Source organism: Hesperophylax consimilis, chromosome 25 (genome assembly GCF_061612785.1).
Source record: "Hesperophylax consimilis isolate HC1 chromosome 25, BYU_Hcon_1.0, whole genome shotgun sequence".
Lineage (NCBI taxonomy): Eukaryota > Metazoa > Arthropoda > Insecta > Trichoptera > Limnephilidae > Hesperophylax > Hesperophylax consimilis.
The window spans coordinates 19,912,174-19,935,091 of record NC_142860.1 but is presented as its reverse complement, the minus strand read 5'-3'; positions in this window follow the sequence as shown (position 1 = coordinate 19,935,091).

Here is a 22,918-nt window from a genome sequence, read left to right as displayed (position 1 = left end):
GTTTCTTGAGTAATATTGAAAACAATATTTCCTCAAACCCTAAAAACTTCTGGAGCCACGTCAAATCTTCTAACGCATCCCAAGGTGTCCCAAAATGTATGTATTTTGGAGAGCTGAAAGCCAATAATGGAACGGAAATTGCAAATTTATTTTCAAAATATTTCAGTTCAGTTTTCAGTAAACCCTCCGATCCACTTACCCTTGATCCAACTGACGTCGGGAACCATACATCCAATATAAGCAATATTGAGGTGACACGAGAAATCGTCTTAAAATACCTTAAGGAAATTGATATTCGCAAAGGTGCCGGTCCTGACGAAATACCTTCAATCTTTATCAAACAATGTGCACACAATCTAGCCTTACCCCTTTCTTTAATTTTCAATCGTTCCCTAACCGATTGCACTGTCCCTGTTATATGGAAATCTGCTTATGTGTCTCCTATTTTCAAAAATGGCAAAAAAACAGACGTTAAAAACTACAGGCCAATCTCCAAACTTTGTATATTTAACAAAATTTTTGAAAAAATAGTCTATGACCAACTATATTCTGCTCTTAAGCCCAGCCTGAATACGACCCAACACGGTTTCATTAGTGGAAAATCTACAACCACAAATCTTTTAACCTTCACAGAGTACCTGCAGGATAATTTGGATAACAGAATACAAGTGGACACTGTCTATACCGACTATAGTAAGGCGTTTGACAAGGTCGATCATTCAACCTTGTTGAACAAGCTTTTAAAGATTGGTATTCACGGCAATCTTTATCGTTGGCTCTCTTCTTATATCTCCAACCGTAGTCAAATAGTAGTGGTTGCTGGATTTAAATCCGACTCTGTTGCTGTAACATCGGGAGTTCCTCAAGGCAGCCTGTTAGGACCGTTACTATTTAATATCTATATCAATGATATTGGTCACTGCTTTTTACACTCGCAGACCATCCTATATGCAGATGACATGAAAATCTTCTCACCTATAAAATCAATCGAAGACTGTCACAAGCTGCAAAAGGATTTACAACGTTTAAACGCGTATGTTAATGCCCATTGTCTGGAATTAAATATATCCAAATGCTTCATCGTACGCTTTACTAGAAACAAAAACATATTTATACACGAATACTCAATTAATCATCAACCTTTATCTACCAAATCAGAAATTAAGGACCTTGGGGTTATACTTGATAGTAAACTGAATTTCAATAAACATATTGACCACGTAGTCACTAACGCATCTTCTATGCTGGGTTTCATAATCCGTTCCTGTAAACAATTCAAAGACATTGCTACTTTCAAAACACTGTATTTCTCATACGCTCGTAGTATCCTTGAATACGCATCACAAGTGTGGAACCCAGGCTATGCAATACATAAAAATAGAATTGAAAGTGTTCAAAATAGATTTTTAAGGTACCTTAATTTCCGCTCTTTTCGATCTCATATCAGTAATGAAGACTCTGCAAAGTTCTTCAATATACAGACGTTAACTTTCCGAAGAAATGTAGCAGATTTGGTAATGTTATTCAAAATTACACACAATTTAATCGATAGTCCTGATCTTCTTCAACGCCTATTATTCCATGTTCCCAATCGCAACAGCAGACAGTCGCTTACTTTTAATCTCCCTCATTGTAAGACAAATTCCAAACAAAACTCATTTATCTACAGATCCACACACTTTTTTAACTTAAATTATAACCATATTGACATATTTAACTCGACTTTACGCGACATAAAACAAAAACTCAATAATCAACAAAACTCAAACTAGTTCAATTCCTATATATTCCCGTCCTTTGCCTCTTAATCCTTATCCTATATTTCCCCCTCCTCCCCCCCACCCTCCTTTATTTTAATATTTTTAATATTTCCTAACTAAACAAGAAATTAATTTAAGAGAACATCTCTATGCCATTGTACACCATTGTAACACCATTAACTATTCATCAGTGGAAAGTTCATAATTGGCATAATTAATAATATTATTATTGTATCATTATATAATTACAGATTTGCTGTCAACTTTTCCAAATAAATAAATAAATAAAAACGGAGCCTTAATACGGTCAAAGCAACATTGCGATTCCGATTGGTGGTCTTTCAACATGGCGATATTGAAAGTATCGAACCCTCTGCAATGGTAATTACAACCTTTGCAGCATAGCTGTAAAATTTTTGTGGCAAATGTTTTCAGTATCACCCTGGTGCAAGATTACCATTCATGACACCTTGCTTAAAATGTCTTTACCCATTTTTGGTAAACATATCCGAATATCCAGGTACTTTCCAACAATCCCTTTCCTCGTCTCCTCTCTTTCCTTGCACCTTTCGGCCATACACATTGTGCCAATTATTATTGGGGATGTCAAAGTCTCACGGGCTGCGGACATATAATAATGTGCAGATATCTCAACAACAAAAAACCTTTTCGACGAAATTACTTTCAGTTTCTAAGACTCGGTTTATTAAAATATTGTTTTCAATTCAACTCTTCCTTTTCTTTCCCGGAACCGACTTCTTCGTTCATGCACATTCACTTCGAGAGAAAACCAAATTGCCGCTGTTTATTTTGGTCTAGAAAAAGTATAAATTATACACTCCATAACTTTCACCTTCAGGAAATGCTTGCATATTCACGGTAGTGAGATCTGAGTCATGAGGTCTTAAGCACTCTGTGCCAGCGTTAGGCACAACATGACGTACTATTTTACTACAACAGGGACGTAAAAAATGTTAAAATTTTTGTGGCACTGAGTATCATATTAATAAAAACCTTTCTTAATGCGAAATTCTAAATATATATTTTTTTAATTTTACTCAAATATAATTTCTTTCCACATACTTACTAAACATTACACCGTTTCTCTACAGGGGCAGGGAGATTTAGTGGAACGCCACACAACTCTTGTATTATTCTGATTCTTGAACCGACTTTTGATTAACTTGATCGTGTCTTTCTCAGGCTTTCCCGAGTTCTTCTGCTATTCACATTCGCGTCATATATTCTCGTTACACTACTTTCTTGGGTCATCAGTTCCACATTTTCAAACCATCTACGCATCATTTTCTTAATCGTAATCATTACGATTATATCATCATTACATTTTTCAGGATCTCTACATTTTTTGTAACATGGATGACCGTGTTACATGTAGAAACATGGCTTTACACACATAGTCCTCAAGGATTTCAGTTCTACAATTCTACTTTAATTCTTCAAATTGTTTGAATCTAACCTAACATAATCCACTGTTGTTGAAAGGTTACGATTGTATGCTACAAATGCAGGAATCGCGGGTTCAAATCTGAATTTGTGTTTTTACTCTATGTATTCATTAAAAATAATATATTTATTTTATTGATACATGATTTAGACATTACATGTGGTTTTTTGAGATATTTCACTCTCCATGCTAGGGATTACCCTGTGTTATTGCGGGTGAATTTTACAGTTTGCGGACATAGAATCTATACATTACTATAAAATAAAAATGATGGTATAGCTAGCTTGGGTTGCAAAAAGAGGATGGAGAAGTTAGAGAATTATAAGAAGATGAAAAATTTGAGAAATTATTAGTAAATACGTAGATCACACTAATTAATTATGTACATACTATACCGCTAAGTTAGGGAATAAGGATATATTATGTTTTGTATGAAAGGTGATTAAATTGATAGAGTGTATGTAGAATGAATGGGTATTGTAATTGTAATGTATTCCGTGTGTGAGGATCCATTTCGTAATTTATTTTTTAAAGGAATGGGGTTGACTCACGGCTTTTAGGTTTTCAGGGATAAGGTTAAAGATTTTAGGAGCTAGGAAGAAAAATTGTCTTTGAGCTGACAATATGGTAGGTATATTTGCGGCACCCTTAAGAGTTTTAGATACTTTTGTTCGTTGTCACAAGATGATTGAGAGCAGTTGGGACTCTTGTGCGGTATTCACATTAAAAAAAGTCCAAACCGTATATCCGTCACTTTCTTAATCATATTCATTGCGTTTAATTATTCTTACACTCTTTCCGGATCTACACATTTGAATCAATACAGCATTTAGTCAACTTTAATTATTTACATTGATTTTATTTTTGATTTGATTTATCTCAATAAACAAGTTTGAGACATAAGATATAACATTAAAAAAAATACATTTTTCATTTGGTTTTCTTAAAATTGGGTTTTTGGGTATCTCCACAGTAAATTGTTTTATAATTACAACTAACTGAAAACAAAACACATTCATTTTTAACACTCCATACAGCAAATTATACTTATTTAACACAGCGCCTTTCATTTTTAAAACTGAAATCTATAAATAATATTAACACAATAGATATTACTCGACACAGACAATATCCATCCCCTCTTCTCCTCCCACCAACCAATCCACATAGACTAGTGTAACTCTTTTTTCTTTCATCTCTAAATAGTATAAAACAAAGTAAATATCCGCGTCTGTGTGTTGTTGCGCTCAGTTCTTCCAAACTGTGCAACGGAGTTTGATAGGGGTTTCACTATCATTTAGATAATTTTTTCCGGAAGGTTTTTACATTCATGGATTATATATATTTATTGAAAATAGACAAAAGTGGAGCCACCCCGGGTACACGTCAAATTAAGATATATCAATGAAAACCTTTTATTGACTAACCAACTAACTAACCATCTCACGGTTTCTCTGCAGTAGTAGGCAGAGAGGACGGACCGCCAAACAACTCGGTCTTGGCACACACTCCTTGCCTCATTCACATTCATAAATACTCTTCTATTATTCCTACTCCCGGCCAAAGTATCTGATTAACTTGATCGTGCTATGTCTTCCTCGGGCGTCCCCGACTTCTTCTACAATTCCCATTTGCATCATACATTCTCCTAACAATCCTTTCTTCACTCATTCGTTCTACAAGCTCAAACAATCTAAGCGTCTCTTTCTTAATCTTACTCGTTACGCGTAACACAGCCTTGCATTATTTGCGAATCTCGACATTTCTCACACTATCATACATAGTTTTACCACATATGGGCCTCAGGGATATAATTTATACAGCAATCAGTCTGCTTTCGTCCTTCCTCTGCCATTTCATCAGGGTTGGTACCGGCACTCAATTGAGGACTCCTAGCTTTGCACATATGTTATTATTATTATTTTTGATTATTATTGTATTCTAATTATTGTATAAATATAATTTTTTGTATAAACAGTTAATATCAGTTGTAGACATGTAGTCAATAATAGTGTTTCATTTGAAATAATCCATCACAAATACCTAAAATTTCATTTATTCAAACAACTGTCATTCTTATTTTGCCTAAATTAAACATTTTATTATTCATTAACTTCTTCCTGTTCCGTGTTTTAACAATATATACTCACCCTCTCTCTGTGAATGACCTAATATCTACCTATTAAATGTAACTGTTGTTAGCATCACTTAAACAGGGCGAAGCCCAACCAAGTGCCGCCCGCAACGCCTAGCATCAAAATACCCGCGAAGCGTGTTTTTAACTGATATTTCTAATTATTGTATAAAATTTGAATACATTATAAGTGTTGGTTTTATATTTTAAAATATAAGATTTAGTTTCTTCGACATAAGTTTGTAAAATAATGCGCTCTAATGAAAATGTTTGCAGTGTGTACACATAAATGTTTTATTTAAGTGCAGTGTTTAATGTTTTATTCTAGCAATAAAACCGCTGTCACGTCACGTAGCTTGGCGGGGAAAGCGCATATTTGAACAACTTGCCGATACGAGAAAACTACCTTGTTTTACTACGAGCCTTCTACATACAAATATGCAGCTATCATGTATTCAACATTATGTTGTTTACTCTGTTCATACTGATTCAAAATACAGATGTTTTTAACATCTTTGAAGAATGAAAATGAATAGCAGGTACTTTCGGCATCGCTCTGTTGACATACCACCATTCAGAATTAATCTAAGCTTGCTTGAAGTGGCTTTAGCCATGTTTTGTGAACATATCTGCATCGTCTCCATCTTCCCACTACTTTCAGCCTCGCAACATACTGGAAAAGCTACATTCTCACTAGCTTCAGGCGGATCGGAGCAGTTCGATACACATGAAAAAAAAATCTAAAACTTTCTTGAACATTTTCACTATGCAAAAGTTGTTTTTTTTTAAAGATAAACATTCCAAGGTTACAAATGACCTGAAAATATTTAATCGTCTTATTATCGTCATAATAAGCGAAAATCCAGCTTGAGCAATGATGAAGGTGACCACTTGCCCATCTAATAATTTATTTTGCATGATAATTTACAATCAATTTTAAAAGATCAGATTTCTAATCAACCGCATTAAGTATATTTGATTGGATATATATTATACATTAAGTATATTTGATTGGATATATTATAAATTAAGTATATTTGATTGGATATTTATTATACATTAAGTATATTTGATTGGATATATATTATGCAATAAGTATATTTGAATGTATTTATATTATTTATTTATTAACGCCTTTTTTCGGGGCTTTTACATATGAATATTAAGAAATATACATTATTTATTGTACATTACTGAATTGCTTCATTAAAAACATATTATATTTGTTTAAAGATAAATTGAAGATGTCCACTGAATTGGTATAATTGTTTCCCTCCATTAGTATTCTGGGCAAAGAGGAATACATATGGTAGTTAGTCCCAGAATTTCTGCATTGAAATAAATCCTGACTTCTAGTATTACGTTGTGGAATCCGAAAGCTTATCAATTCTAGCAATACCGGACTATCAAGTAAATCATTTAGAATTTTATATAGAAATACCAAGTCAGTGAAAATTCTTCTGTGTGGACAATTTGAGCATATTCATATAATTTAACAGAGTGCTGTATTTCAACATAGTTGCTGGAATTACATTAAGTATATTTGAATGAATATATATATATATAAATTCAATTTACGAAATCAATGTACTAATATGAAAAAAATAACTCTTCATATTTTATGTGTGTGAGTTAGTATTTATGTGAAATATATTAAAATAATTTGAAAGAATATATCAAAAGATTGAATTATAAAGGAATTTAAAAATAATAATAAAAAAATTATAGAATATAAAACATAGTAAGGAGTATAGAATTCAAAAAAATGATAAATAAAAAGTTATTAAAATTTTATATATATAGCATCAAAGTGAGTATGTCTTATGTTGACTGTATTATATATATCTGTCTGTGTATTTGTATTGTAGTAACTTGAAATGTTATTCTTCGGTATATATTTTCTATATGTATGCTTTTATATTATAATTAATATTGTGATCATGAACTGCTGATAAACTGCTTTGCTATCTGAATTCTTCGTTGCAAAATGTCAGAGGATTTAGAGGTTAACCTACTTTTGCTTTCAAAGCATTTTTAATATAAATAAAACAAGTGATTTCATCTAATGTAAATATTGTAACCTTACTACTGAGATTCAAAAATTGCATCACATAGAAAATTGAAGCTGAAAGAAAATGTCAGTACCTACGTATTTTCACACAGGCTGTCGGTAAGATGGCGCGATTATATAAACACTACATTACACTTCCTGGAGGAATCAACATATATTTCAGTTTCATATACTTTATCCCGCGGTCGCTGTAAACACGGTAATACAATGACCTCGGCGTCATCTTGTATCGCGGGTAGCCAGATATATCAGAGATGAATGAACGACATTCCTTTTTAAAAATGCAAATTGATGTCAAAGACGCTATAGTTTTCTATGCATGTTATTTTTCTGTATTTACATTTCATGATTACGTGAATCAGCGGAGCTATGGCGTCCCCAATGAGGTATATTCACAAACTATAAATATGTGTGGAAGATTTAAAGTAAATTTTTGTAAACTTAAACGTAATTTAGTAAATAATGTGTGATTTTAATACTTTCATTCACAATTATTGATTTTAAAAACGATCAAAAACGCACATTACCAAACGCTTCCAACAGGCTACGTCATTATGACGTACAAAACGCCAATGTCTGATAAGACGGTTGTCACTGACGTCACCCGAAGTGACGTCAACTCCGCTATATTCACGATTAAAAACGAACTTGAATTTGATTATTCATATCATGAAAGGTGATCTTTCACAGGGCGATACTGACAGTATAAATACAATTTTACGTACGAGTAAATAATAAAAAACTAATTTCAGTTGTGTGCTTGTAACTCTGTTCCAATGAACTCTGCAAATCAGATTTGCTTTGAATTAAAGTGTCCCTTTCAAAATTGAAAGTGTTTAGAGAATTCAGATAAGCTACCAATAATAAAATATTTTGACAGAAAATTATTCTAATTGCCAACTTCGAAATTGGAACTGATTTTTTGAGAATTCAGATTATACGTGATTTTTCTCGGGTCCGTAATAGATAAACAAATAAATTTTTTAAAAAACGTCAAAACGTGAACCTGACCAAATTTCGAAGTTTGAAATTTCATATTTTAATTTGTGTTAATTTCCGTTGTGGCGCTAAAGTCACACTTATACATAATGTATAAAATAAAGATAAAACTCGAAAGAAGTGAATCTATCGATAAAAACAAAATACTAGGAACACAGAAATGTGATTGGATATTTTCATTTGGTCTCTATTATAAACAATTACATAGCGAGGAATCTATATATTTTTACAAAATACATTTTTTCCGTGTATTTTAACTAGCATTAAATATTTGTTGGAAAGACAAATAAAAACAATTTTCTGTTATACGCAAAATCTGCATTTTATTTTTTTATTAAAGCATCTTATACTAAAAAACGCCGAGAAAGGGCGAAGAAAATGTTCACAAATTAATAAAATGAATAATAAGAAGCAATAAGTGATGACATCGGACGTGAGAGTTCACTAATAACCAATTTGTTCAATTTTTAATGAAAATAAATTATGAGAATTATCGATAGATTATTGCGATGGTCATAAATGTAAATACAAAAATGGGCTAAAAAAATGCATTTACTAGGGGATAATTTTTATAAGCTGTCCCATAAAAACAGGGAGAAAGATAGGTAAATTAATATTTGAAGGTTGGTGAAGTTTACAAAAATTTATTTTATAAGAGCGTGGGGCACAAAGGGGGGCCTTTAGGAACACCTAAAAAAATATTTTTTAAATTTGCAAATTTTAAACTTGCCGCCAAGGTTTTAACTAAATAATGAAACTAAAAGCACTTTAAAACGCTTTACAACAGCTTTGAAACAATTACCAACATCATAAAATTATATTTCCACGTGTGTATCCCCAGTCACGCATACTAGGTAGTCTTGCAGTCTGGTCTTGCGGAGTAACGCGTTGTGAGTAGTGCAGAGCGCCATCTGTGCCCTGTGGCAGGCAGCAGGCAGTAAGTAGTACGGACATCAGGCAGTAAGCAGTAGGCAGTAAGAAGAAGGATGCACGGTGCGGTGGGGACAATGACAATCAGCTGTGCGGGGCATTGACCCCCCGTGCCATGTAAACACAGGCCAATTGATACTACTAACGTATGCAGCCAACCAACCAACCAAACGCGGTGGGAAATCGTTGAAATTTCATTAAAAATGCCTCTTTTTGGTTGAAATTGACTAGCCTAATTTACGTTTTAATTTTTTGGCGTTTTCATTTATTAGGCAACTTTTTAATTTATTACTATTTTCTTTTCTATTTTACACAATCCTTTTTTTGTTTGATTTTTCATTTCTTTTCTTCTATTTAATTTTCTCTTTTGAATTTCCTATTATTAACTTTTCTTTAATTGCCATTCCATTCTTTGATTATCTGTTCATTTGTAGTCTTCCCGTTGCTATCTCTTCTATTCCTCTGTTTTTCTTCATCATTTTCCTTCGAATGACTAACCATAAAAGATTTTAATTCAATAACCAAAACAATTAAGAACAGTAAGATTTAAATATCATTGCCGTAGTGCGTTGATAAATACATACTTGGAAATCTTTTCTTGCAAGATACAATAATTAATGAAGGATGCTGATGCTGATGCGGAATGCTGTTCAGCTGTATTTTTTTGAGTTGCATTAACCAAGATAAATATTGCCCTGATATAAGTCAACCTCCGATAGCAGAAGGTAATCCAAATTTTTTTTTATTATTATTTCAAAGATTTCTTGAATCTTTTAAGCTAGTTCATGAAATTCAAGGAACTCTGAAAAACTTCTCTTGTATTAACATCATTGTAAAACAAAATCTTCACTGTTCGTCAAAAAATTTCAGAATTGCCTTTTTATCATTAATTGCTAATTCCAAATTAGCATTCAATTTGGGCATCGGCTCGGTGAATTTGCAAAAAATTGTACAATTTAACCACGCGTGTTCTGAATAGTAATGACTGATGGAAGAATTAAAAAATATATCACGTTGTTTTAATAGGCAAGGAGGCAGACTGTATTGCGATCAGATGTGAGAAGCGAAAGATTATTCGAAAAAGGAAAAGACCATTAAATTTGACTATTTAAAAAACTAACTTGGAAGTATAAATCCAGGTGGATATATACATATTATACACATTGGTTCTTTATAAATTTGAATACCATATAAGAGTCCCGATTCGGGACTTCGGCATCCATATGTTGGGAAGAGTTGGGAAGAAACGAAGAAGAGGAAAACACGGCTAAAGCCATTTCAAGCATCATCCCGATTCTGAATGGAGGTCTTTCCCTCGTTTAATACTGAGAGTATCTCTATTAAATGGTTTTTAAATTGTTTTAATTATTATATTTTTTAAATTTTATTTTAAGAAAGCTAATATTAAAACCTGACAATATTTGAGGAATTTCCACCATTTATCATCATTTAAAGCAGAAAGTGCGCGACCCAAGACGCCTTGGTTTGACCACATTTAACCACGTTTGATTATGTGTTATCACGTTTGACCAAATGTGACCACATTTGACCACTTATCTAATAGTATTATTGTCCCAGCGTCTGGACGATGTAGGCCCTGTGATTGGTCAAATTCAAATTGTGTTTAAATAAGACTTTAAAGATTAAGACACGATTTCATACTGAAATAGAATCGCCACATGGAATACGATATTTATTCAAAAATATCGCTTCTGCTCATACAATTTTTGGATAATATCGAAGAAAATATGTTTTAGAAAGTTCATGATCCATTGGATTAATTACATTACAGTGAAAATTATCCACAATTACGTGATTACGTTTGACGTTTGACGAAAAAAGCACGTTCATTCAACATGGCCGATACGCACCGCGTCAAAGATAGCCGACAGAGCGCTCCTCTGGCGGTGAAAGAACGAACCAAGGGGCTGGCGCGAATATTTAAATATGCAAAATAAAAAGATTTCTTCTGGAAGTTTATTTAAACTTTGCAATGTCATCGTTTCTAAAACAAACATTTGATTCAACTTAATGACAATAAACAACAACTCTTTGCATGTACGATTTTGAAAAATATTGATATTTAATATTATTTACGTAAATAATAATTTCGCATTATTTTGACAGAACACCGATATGATATACGCGAAAGTATAGGCACTGCCAACTCAATAAAATAACATGAAAGACAATCGGAAGATAGAAACGCTTCGTTGATTGTAAAATTAGCCAACAAATCTCTCTAATTTGACATGTACTTATATGTATAATAAAACAATCATTTTGCCAGGTATAAATATTTATATAATATATATTAAGGTATTATTTGGAAACGCTGGACAAGGATAATACGAAATATTTTTAAGTAAAACCTTCGGATTTACCTTAATTAATATAGAAGGAATCTGAATGCATTCGGGAATTTTTGAATTTTAGCATTTTAATTTTTAATCACGTAAAATTAAAATTTGCTTTCGTTGTATTGGATGACAGCCGGAATAATTTCTATTGATGACATTTTCTTTTTTTGGTATTCCTGATATGAGTGTCTAGAATTTTTACCATAATTTACTCTATGCAAATATTATTTTGGTATTTTGGTTTCTTTTACAAGTAAGGAAATATTTAAAAAAAGGTTATTATAGGTTAGGATAGGTTAGGTTGGGTTATGCTAGATTAGGTTAGATTAGGTTGGATTAGTATAGTTCAAGTTAGTTTATAGGTAAGGTTAGATTAAGTTGGATTATTATGGGTTAGGATAAGTCAGGCTATGTTAGGTTAGGTAACGTTAGTTTGGGTTATTATGGGTTAGGTTAGGTTGGGTTATTATAGGTTAGGTTGGATTTGTATAGGTTAGGTTAGGTTAGGATAGGTTAGGTTAGGATTGGTTCGGTAAGTTTAGGTTAGGTTAGGCTAGATTGGATTATTATAGGTGAGTTGAGCTTAGGTCAGGTTAGATTATTATAGGTTAGGTTGGATTATTTTAGGTTAGGTTGGATTATTATAGGTTAGGCTGGATTATTATAGGTTAGGTTAGGTTATTATAGGTGAGGTTAAATAAAATAATAGTCAAATAAATCATTTGTGCTAAGTAGGCACTATTTTGCCGGAATATTGTATTACATTATATTTTTTTAATTTACGTTTTTCAATTGTCTCTAGCCGCTCATTTCAGGAATACCGACAAAAGAAAATGTTATCAACAGAAATTATTCAGGCTGTCATCCCATACAGCGAAAGCGAATTTTCATTTTACGTAATTAAAAATTAAAAAGCTAAAATTAAAATTTTCCCAAATGCTGTTCGATTCCTTTTATAGTAATTAAGGTAAATCAGAAGGTATTATTTAAAAATATTACCTATTTTCCGTGTCCAGCGATTCCGAATATTTAACTATATTAATTTACCTTTAGCCATTTAGGCAATTATTCGGGAAAGGTAAAGTTTTACCCGAACAACTGTCATTATTATTATGCCTAAACGCCTTCCTGTTCCGTGTTTTAACAATATATACTCACCCTCTCTCTGTGAATGACCTAATATCTACCTATTAAATGTAACTGTTGTTAGCATCACTTAAACTGGGCGAAGCCCAATCAAGTGCCGCCCGCAGGGCCTAGCAGAAAAAAACCCGCGGAGCGGGTTTTTAACTGCTAGTTATCATTTAATGCAGAAGGTGCACGAACCCAAGACGCCTGGGTTTGAACACGTTTGATCTTGTATGACCAAATTTGACCAAATGTGATCACATTTGACCAAGGGTGACCACATTTGACCATATATGACCACATTTGACCATATGTGACCCCATTTTACGATATTTCCATTTTTATTTTATTTTGTGAATTCCGCACAAGAGTCCCAACCGCTCCCAACCATCTAAAGCAAATAAGATTATAACATCCTCAATTGGAGTATGCTATGAGGCTGAATGTGAACTTTTTAATTCAGAATGGTGAATTGGTTGAGAATCGATAAATCGATTTATCGTACAATAATAAAAAATGAACATATATTATACAAATTTAACATATGGTCACAATTTTTTCAGAAATTAAGAAACGTACGTGAAAAACGTAAAGGAATTATAAGGTAAAATGTCTTCATAAGATCATTCCTTCCTTTTCTTCGAAACATGGCATAATTTAACTTGCGGAAGTATACATGTAAGATATTTTTGACAGTAAAACGTGTTTTTAACCGCCTGAAAGTATTCGAGTACAATCATGCCTTCGATATTATCGAACATTCTACGAATTTGGCCAACACTTGCGCTCTCGTATTCAATACAGCCACTGAACAAATAAACTGGTAGAAGTATGCAAGATTTTTTAAAATAATTTATTGAATCATGCTGATTTGTTCACTTTTAGGAACAACTCATGTGGCCTCATAGAAATCGTTGTATCTCTCTTACTGTCATGGTTAGAAATATGATTAAAACGGCATTTGAAAGAGAAAACACCACGCTTTATACTTGAATCTAGAAATTAACCACAAAATAATTCAAATGTGTTCCTTTATGAAACGAAATGTTCCGAATGCAAAATTGAAATAATATTTTTTATTTTTCTACAAAAAAGTCAGATTACCGTAACGTTTGTAACACATTTATCTTAATTTATTTATTTATACGCCTAAAAATACTTTTTCATAAAAGTGATACATGATGCAGTGTATATAGGAGAAAATCTGTATTATATAGGAAATACTAACAGTATGTAGATGTAATCCATTTTAAAGTAGGTAGAAAATAGATCTATGAAAACACAAATGTAAAATTGTGACTACAAGTATAATGAGAATACATTAAAAAGTAATTAAAAAAAAACTAAATATTTAATATTTGTATTTTTTACAATAAATATACGTTTACAAGTAATACTGTTTTAATTTATACTACACTTCCATTAAAAGCATTTGCTTGTGGATGGAAGAGGAGTGGACATTTGCGAAAAAATAATATTACTAGGTTACAAAGTAAAAAGAATTAAAAAATTAAAATCCATACAAATTATTGTATTTGGAAGGAAGAAAAAAATATATTATGGGAATCAATTTTTTTTGCTAACGATTTCCCTAAAATATTTTTTTTTATGTAGTTCAATATTTGTTTTTTATCATTAATGCTTCTAATTTCTTCTGGTAATTTATTAAAGAAATGTTTTTCTTGGTGGGTTTAATGGTGCTGGGCAAATGAAGTGTGTAGTTTAGGGCATGCAAATAAAACATGAAACATTATTAGTAAAACGTAAGAGTAACATAAAATAAAATAGAAATTAGAACAACAGTCTAATAATATATACTTGTGATGTTCTTATTTTTTTTTATGAGTAGTTTCATTTACTAATAACGTTAGGTGAGCCAATTTAAATATATATACTTTTTATATTAGCATTCAAAATTTATAAATATAAAAAGTTATATGTTATAAGAAATATTTTATAACATATGTTTTATAGACCTCACTAGGTATTATACCTGTTCTGAAGTCTACACACTTATTTATATATACACGGTACAAGTACCTTTACAGAATAAAACATTTGTTTACTAGAAAGGGATTACATAACTTTATTATACAATGTAAATACAACGGTAGTTACACCTAGCGAGGAAAATTAAATGATCGTAGATACTTATAACATAGGTATGAAACTGTTAACAATATTTCTATGAACGCTGATTTATCTTCACTGAAGCTAATATAAATACTAATATGAAAGCTAACAAAAATTAATAATTCGGTTATAGGAAACAAAATGAACTTATAACTATTTTTTTTAAATATGTGAAATGCTTTTTTGTAAGTTCTTTCGGCACTGAGAAAAATGAGTAGTATTGCTAATTAATTAAAATTCTCTTCAACCTACTAGTAATCCGGTTAGAAGCGGGATTTCAGGCAGTTCCCTGATAAACTTTGAATTAAATTCATGCACCTCCCTTGATAATATACAATGTTGAAATGCGGAAATATTAAGAATTATATGAACATATGTCACGACATCGTGTTAAAACATTCGTATTTTACTAAAAGTTTATTAGGAAACATATAAATTCATTCGTTAAGGAACTAGAATCTCGTTTTCAACCGGAATTCCAATAGTTAGAAGAAATTCTAAAAAATATATTAATACCACAGACATAGGAATTAATAGACGAGAAGATAATGGCGAGGGGTAAAATCAACTGTTGAAGAACGAAGGGCGTAAGGCTGACTGTGATTCGTCAATAAATCAATCTGACAGTAAATAGGCATCTCGCATTATAATATCACCATTTACTTCTTAAAAGTAAAATCTGCTTTTGAATGAATAGACATTTTTACATGGGAGCGCAAATTACTCGCCACGTTATGAACAAATTTGCGAGGTCCAAATTCGGCAAAAAAATTAGGTTCTATTTTCAGAGTCGAATATTTCGTTTAAGTATTTAGTTAAGACACTTTTATAAATGTTCATAATTTACTTCCCAGCAACCAACCAGCTTTGTGTTTCGCGTCCAGACGTTTCTCGATATGATAGTATATGTTTCTAAAACTGATCTATATTATACGATGTGAATATGCTTAAAATAAAGTAAAATAATGCTTATATATGGAATGTAATACGACAATTGGGTTTATTCTCTTTTTCACATCTATTTTTACAAGTTTTCATAGTACAAGTCAACATTTTGCCGTGTTATTTCGTAAAATGAACCGATGATGCCTCGACCATAGTTCGCACAAGAATGATGACGTCACGTTTTCAAATTTCACTTGAGGCCATACGCGAGCCCAGCCGGCTCCAATGGAACCGGTATGGGGAGTGGGGATAATACGCTTTTAAGCACTTAGGGCAGGTCTACTAATATTCATATGTCTATGATTAATACTCATTTTTCTCCGTGTAATTGGCGATAATCACTAAAGACAAAATTGATAGAAGAGGTGTATTGTGGACGTGTCTGTTTTCCCAAAGTAAGGCCAATTTTTACTTAGTTCCGCTGAAAATTTTGAATTTTTATACATATTCTGTTGTTGTCCTGAGCACATAATCAATTTCATGTGCCTCTAAAGTTTATGTAAATTACATCTATTTTTTTCGGATCAATAAAGCATTCACTTCTGGGGATTTCATGTCCAGTGTATATAGCCAATGATTGCGTAACAATGTGAAATTATTAACCTCCCTGACAACAGGTTCAATAAGCATCTAGAATTATTATTATTTATTTTGAATCATGCGTATTTAGGTTCAATGACTCGGCATACGCTCAATTTTGGAAGTCTCAAGAAGCAAAGAAAGTTTTATTTGATATTTTTTCAGACTCTAATTTAAAAAGCTCAGGAATTATTAGGTATGAAACTAATTAATAGCAAATACCGAATATTTAGCTGTGTAACAATAGTTTTCAGTATTGCAGCTGTTTTGCCTTTGGAAAACAATATTCTACTGTTTGACAAAATATCATATTCATTCATTTAAATACATGTCACTGTAATCATGTTTTTTTTTTAAGATTTGAAAGTACACGGAAAAGAATAAGTATTGCTGATTTATTTAGAATCTCTTCAAATTATTTGTAATTCGGCTGAAAACGGTATTGCAAGCCGTTCCCTGATAAACTTTTAGTAAATTCCTAATCGGAACACGTGTACGTGCACCTGCATTTGACTTGATAATATACAGGGTGTCCAGGAGTAAAGTGCACTAACTTCAGGGGGTGATTCTACATGATTTTAGAAGTAGAAAAGAAAAATAACAATATAATAAATAATAGAAATTATGTTGTATCTTCTGTGGAAAAATATTTTAGTATGGGAAAAAAATCTTCAAATTTTGAAAAAAAAAATTATCCTTTTTTATTTCTATCATCATATAGAATCACTTCCCGTAGTTAGCGCACTTTATCCCCAGACATGTAATGACGAAATGCGAAAATATGAAGTTTTATATGAACACGTATTCCGACATTGTGATAACATATTCGTATTTAACTAAAGATTAACAGGAATTAACGATAATTCATTTGTTAAGGACCCGCAATCACATAGTTAAGCAGATTACTAATAATTTTAAGTGATTCGTAATAAAATAGCAATACCAATTTTTCTCCGTGAGTGTTACAAATAATACGGGTTTATAACTTGTGTATATAAATCTCAAATTGAATGTATGATTTGAATAATATCAACATGATTTTTTTTGGATTATTATGCCGTGTTGGACTTTTTTCGGACAGCGTTACAGTATCCATCATAAGTGTTCAAAACGTTACCTTAAAAAGGAGCAACACGGCATAATACCCCAAAAATAAATCACGATAATAAGGGGTATTGTTTAATTTTATGTTAGTACCGATGTGGCTTTTTATATTAGATTCACAAAGGAGGTTCTCAGGGCCTATGTCTTCTTAGGGAATGCTGTATTGAGGGTCTTGTGTGCAGGAGTGCCGGAAGTATCATTCATCCCTCCCATCGGGTGCAAAGCCATGGGTCGAGAGAAAGTCCGGATGAACCTAGGCACCCCTGCTAAGTCACCAAACGAACCACTTCGGGTGACCTATGGAAAGGGTGTTAGTTATCAAATAAATGATTCTCGGGGCAGCGGTACCCAACCTAACCTAACCTAACCTAACCTAACATAACCTAACCCAATTCCCAAATTTTGTGATAGAAATGAAGTTGAATTAATAATCAAGAATTTTTCGGGCTTGTATCTGCAAAAAATCTTGTTATTTAGTTGCATTGCAATGCAGATTTGTCTAAATCAATTTTAGTTGTGTTTACATAGTAATTTTATGATTCGTTATGTTTTGATGCTCAACTCTAAAATGTCTTTGAAGAATTTGTGTCCAAAGTAGCCAAAATAAACATTTATGGCTGGAAAACGGCAAAAAATAGCTTTCTGAGATTTTAACTATATCCACGCGTCCATAATTAGTGTGTTATGTTCCTGTTTGAATAGAAATAGTGCATTATTTTTTAGTTTTTAGGCCAAACCAGTTCATTATGTAAATCTGCATCTGAACAGCGTGCCCAGAATGTTCCTATTTCATATAATATGTACAACTATATAGTTTTTATTAACATTAATCTTAGATAATTAATCACTATTTTTATATTAGTTTCATAAGGTGAATTGTCATAATTTAGTTCTAAAATGGCAAAATTTCTATTAGATTTAGGCAGGATAGATTTGGATTATATTATTACAAAATTTCATTTGAGAATTTATAACAAGCGCATGGCTGAATCTTCACTTTTAATTCTTTTCTCTCAAATAATTTTTTTGTTATCGTTTTTTTTTCTTCTATTCGCATTTAGTATATATAATTAACAATATAAAATAATTTAATACAATTTTTTTTTTAATTTTTGCTCTCTGATATTATGTACAAAACAACAAAAAATAATGTGATGATTAGTTTTTTAAAACAGTACTGCCTAATTAGAAACTAATGTTGAATATGCTATAACATATTCACGACCGTATTGCATCTTATCTTCGACGTATATTGTACTTGTCATATTATTACATATCGTTGTGGATATATCCAATATCCGTGTACACATTATTAACACATATATTTTGATCCGTTGTGCATATATCCAATATCCGTGTACACATTATTAACACATATATTTTGATCCGTTGTGCATATATCCAATATCCGTGTATAAATTATTAACACATATATTTTGATCCGTTGTGCATATATCCAATATCCGTGTATAAATTATTAACACATATATTTTGATCCGTTGTGCATATATCCAATATCCGTGAATACATTATGAACACATATATTTTGATCTGTTGTGCATTTATCCAATATCCGTGTATACATTATTAACACATATATTTTGATCCTTTTAGAATTTTTCTGCATCAATGTACAGTAGTAAATAAATAAACAGGAGGCCCGGAGGAAAATAATTCCTCTCACAACTTATGCCATTTTTGGGTGTGCTGTGTGGATGGTCTTTTTTAGGAAAAGAAGGAGAGGAATTTTTGGGATGGAAAAGGCATAAGGGGTGGATATGAATCTGGGGGACAGTGAATCCAGGAGTGACGGACGTATGAATCCATCCCTAAAGACGATGTTCCAAAAGAATCCTGCTGGAGAGTAATCTGGCCTGCTTGTTATCCCGGAAGAAATTCTCAAAATGATATTGAAAACCCTGTCAAAATCCGTTCCGTAGTTTAGAAGAACTAAGCAAACAAACAATAGCTACTTTGTTTTATACTATTTAAAGATACTTAAAAAAACAGCGAATTTTTATAGAATCAAATGCATTGCGAAAATTTTTTCCACGGAATCTGTATTTTGGCAGTTCTCCTAAGAGACATTGTATGTATATATATGCTTAATATTTATGCTTTAAGGGTTAATAATACATAAGGGACTAAATGACGCCTCGTCAACATTCAAAGAACAGCTTTTTCAAATATGTAATGCTACGTGAATGCACGTTACACGTATTGTTAGCAATACATGGTTCATATCAAAAGAAATAAGGAAGAGTTCTTCACTGACTGTACTACGTGATAAAATCAACGTCGCCTCATCTTGCACGTGTGTGAGAATTCTTCTCACTAAGCTTACTTTTTATTTATGTGCTGACTGTATTATTTATCATCATAAAAAATTTCAATTTTCTGCAGTGTGTGGCTAACTTAATATATGTTCTTATTAGTGCCAAGAGTGTTTATAGAGTGGTTTTAATGTTAGAAAAATTCGAAGATACCCGAGAAATACTTAACGCAATATTTTTGCATCGGAATGAGTCTGCATCGGATTAAAGTCGATGCAATTTATTTTTATTTATTAATTTATTGGATGATTTGTATAGCGCCGCTTTTGTGAGATATCACCTCAGGGGCGCTTTACAGTTAATGCAGGTATTACAAAAAAATATAAATATTACAAAAATAAATTGCAATTAAGTTAAATAAAATGAAGTACAGAAACCGGTGACACGAAGATGGAGAATCTGCAGCAAGAATCCTAGGTGGTGAGGAAACTGAACCAGCTGCTGCAGCGAGAGAGTCCACCAACAGCGCCAGCACGAGGTTCATCATCCGTCCAGGTATGCTGCTAATAGAGTGCTGACACAATATCCTCTCACAGATACCAGACCTTGGCAGCACCGCTGTGACATTCGACGAAGATAGAGGATGGAGACTCTGCAGCAAGAATCCTAGGTGGTGAGGAAACTGGACCAGTTGCTGCAGCGAAAGAGTGCACCGCGTCCACCAACAGTGCCAGCACGAGGTTCGTCATCCATCCAGGTATGTGTCTGCTGCTAATTAAGCGCTGTCACAGTATCCTCACATAGATAACAAACCTTAGCAGCACCGCTGTGATGTTCGGCAAGTCCATCTCCATGTAATCTTGTTCCTGGTGTTATGTCCACTAGAATACTATAACATCAAACTCATCGGCATACTATTGATAATAGCATTGTCTGCAGCTAAGGGGACTATGGCATCCTTAATTATTGTGGCATGTGGTGAGGCTGGTGGAAGGAAAGGAAATGGCAAAAAGGAAGTTTGGAAAATATCTGGCTATTTAGACCAGTTCACCAAACACGGCTAAAGCTATTTTAAGAGACGTTTCGATCTGAAAGTTGGTCTTACCAAGGGAGAAAATACTGAAAGTATTTACCACTGCATGCAATTTTTTCAAAAAGTCAAAAAAATATTTTCGAAAGTCTCCAGTACCATTTTTAAAAAGCAAAACTGTCAAAGTTCCTTTTTCAATAAATCTTCGAATAAACCCACTCCAAATCATAAATAATAATAAAATCAAACATCCATAAACAAATAGGTAAAAACTCCATTAACTTTCATATTACAATAACCCTTCAGAAAGGTTGTCCAAAAAGGCTTCAACACTATTTTTCAACAACCCCAAAATAATGACAAAATGAACAGCTTGCTTGTTTCCTTAGGCTGAATCTTAGAGTAATACTCTAAGGGCTGAATTGACCACAAGATTAGGGACAATTATTGGGACCAATTCAATTGCCCGGGTTCTTTCTGCATCACTCAATTGTCAATGGACACATTTAAAAGTTACTACAGACTGAACACTTCTGACCACTTCTGACCACTTCTGACCACTTCTGACCATTTTGGCCATTGAACAGATAAAAGAAACCGATTGGCCACTATTCCAAGTACAGGAAGTTCTATTGTTAGGATTGTCACAAGATTTTTTGTGCTTATCTGTGTAAATAAATAACGAATAATAAATGGAATCATGTAGGTAGTTTTTACATTCAATGCGTACATCGTGCTTGATTTGGAAGGCCTCCGTAGTCAAGGGATAATTCTCTCGACTAGTAATTCGGAGGTGGTGAGTTTGAATCCCAGCGTGCGCAAATAAATTTTATTTGATTCAGTTTGAATAATTTGTTATATTATACAATTTATTCAGTTTGAATAATACAAATTATCTTATGTGTGACAAGTTCTACAGTGGAAGATACTCTCAGTATCGCTCTGATACTGAGAATTGAAACGCTGCTTGAAATGTTTTTTTTCCATTTTTAGTGACCATATCTGAACGGCCAGGTTATTTCCCACCTATTTATATATATTTTATGTATATTTTAGGTATATTTTTTGCATCATATCGTTGATTTCTTTACCTCAAATCATTCCTTAGCAAGTACTAACCCCGTTCGTTAAAATGTCTATATACATTTACTCACTAGATATTTTATAAGGACATGTCATTGGTATCTTTCCTATAACTTATTTTTAACAAAACCTTGTACTTATTCACGCTGCATTAAAACAAGATACCGGAAATTGGTCAAATAAGCAGTAACAATAATTCAGCGTTCTTCAGGTGTGTATCGCTCCATTGCTTATTGTCAACTAATTCTCTATCTATCTACAACATAAATTGCAAAAAAATTGTCACATTCATATTATGACATTACTTTTGCACCACCTTGTACTATTTGCAACTCATTTTATCTACCGACTGTGTTTTGGTAAAACCTTTCAATTATTTAATTTTATTAATAGATGTATTTAAAAATGCATAACTTATTTTGGTTTGACTGAGGATTAAAATTTCTCCATTGGGACTTATTAAAATGAGCGATAGCCACGAATTATCACTTAAAATCCTGATTGGATGATACCTAGATTTAGTTCTTGTACTTAATCAAGGATTTTTTCTATTGAAGGAATTTCATATAGTTATTATCTTAAAAAATACCGTTTATTTTTGTTGGAACTTAAAAACTTAAAGAGTTAACGAGAAACTTGTTATAAATCAGTAGAAATTGGGTATGCGGGGGCTTCGAGATTGCTTGACAAGGTTTATCATTAAAATTGAAATATAAACTCCAATACAATCTCCTTGCAAGATAAGATGCAGACTTAAAAAAAAGCCACCATGATCAGGTACGGCAAAAACAAATCAAACGCTTATTATGTTAGCACCCATTACTCGCTGTAATAACTTGTGCGAGGAACTTAGAAGATTTACAAAGAAGCCGAACAGGAGCACGAGAAAACGGGGAACAGGTAATCCCACATCTGAGAAGGTCT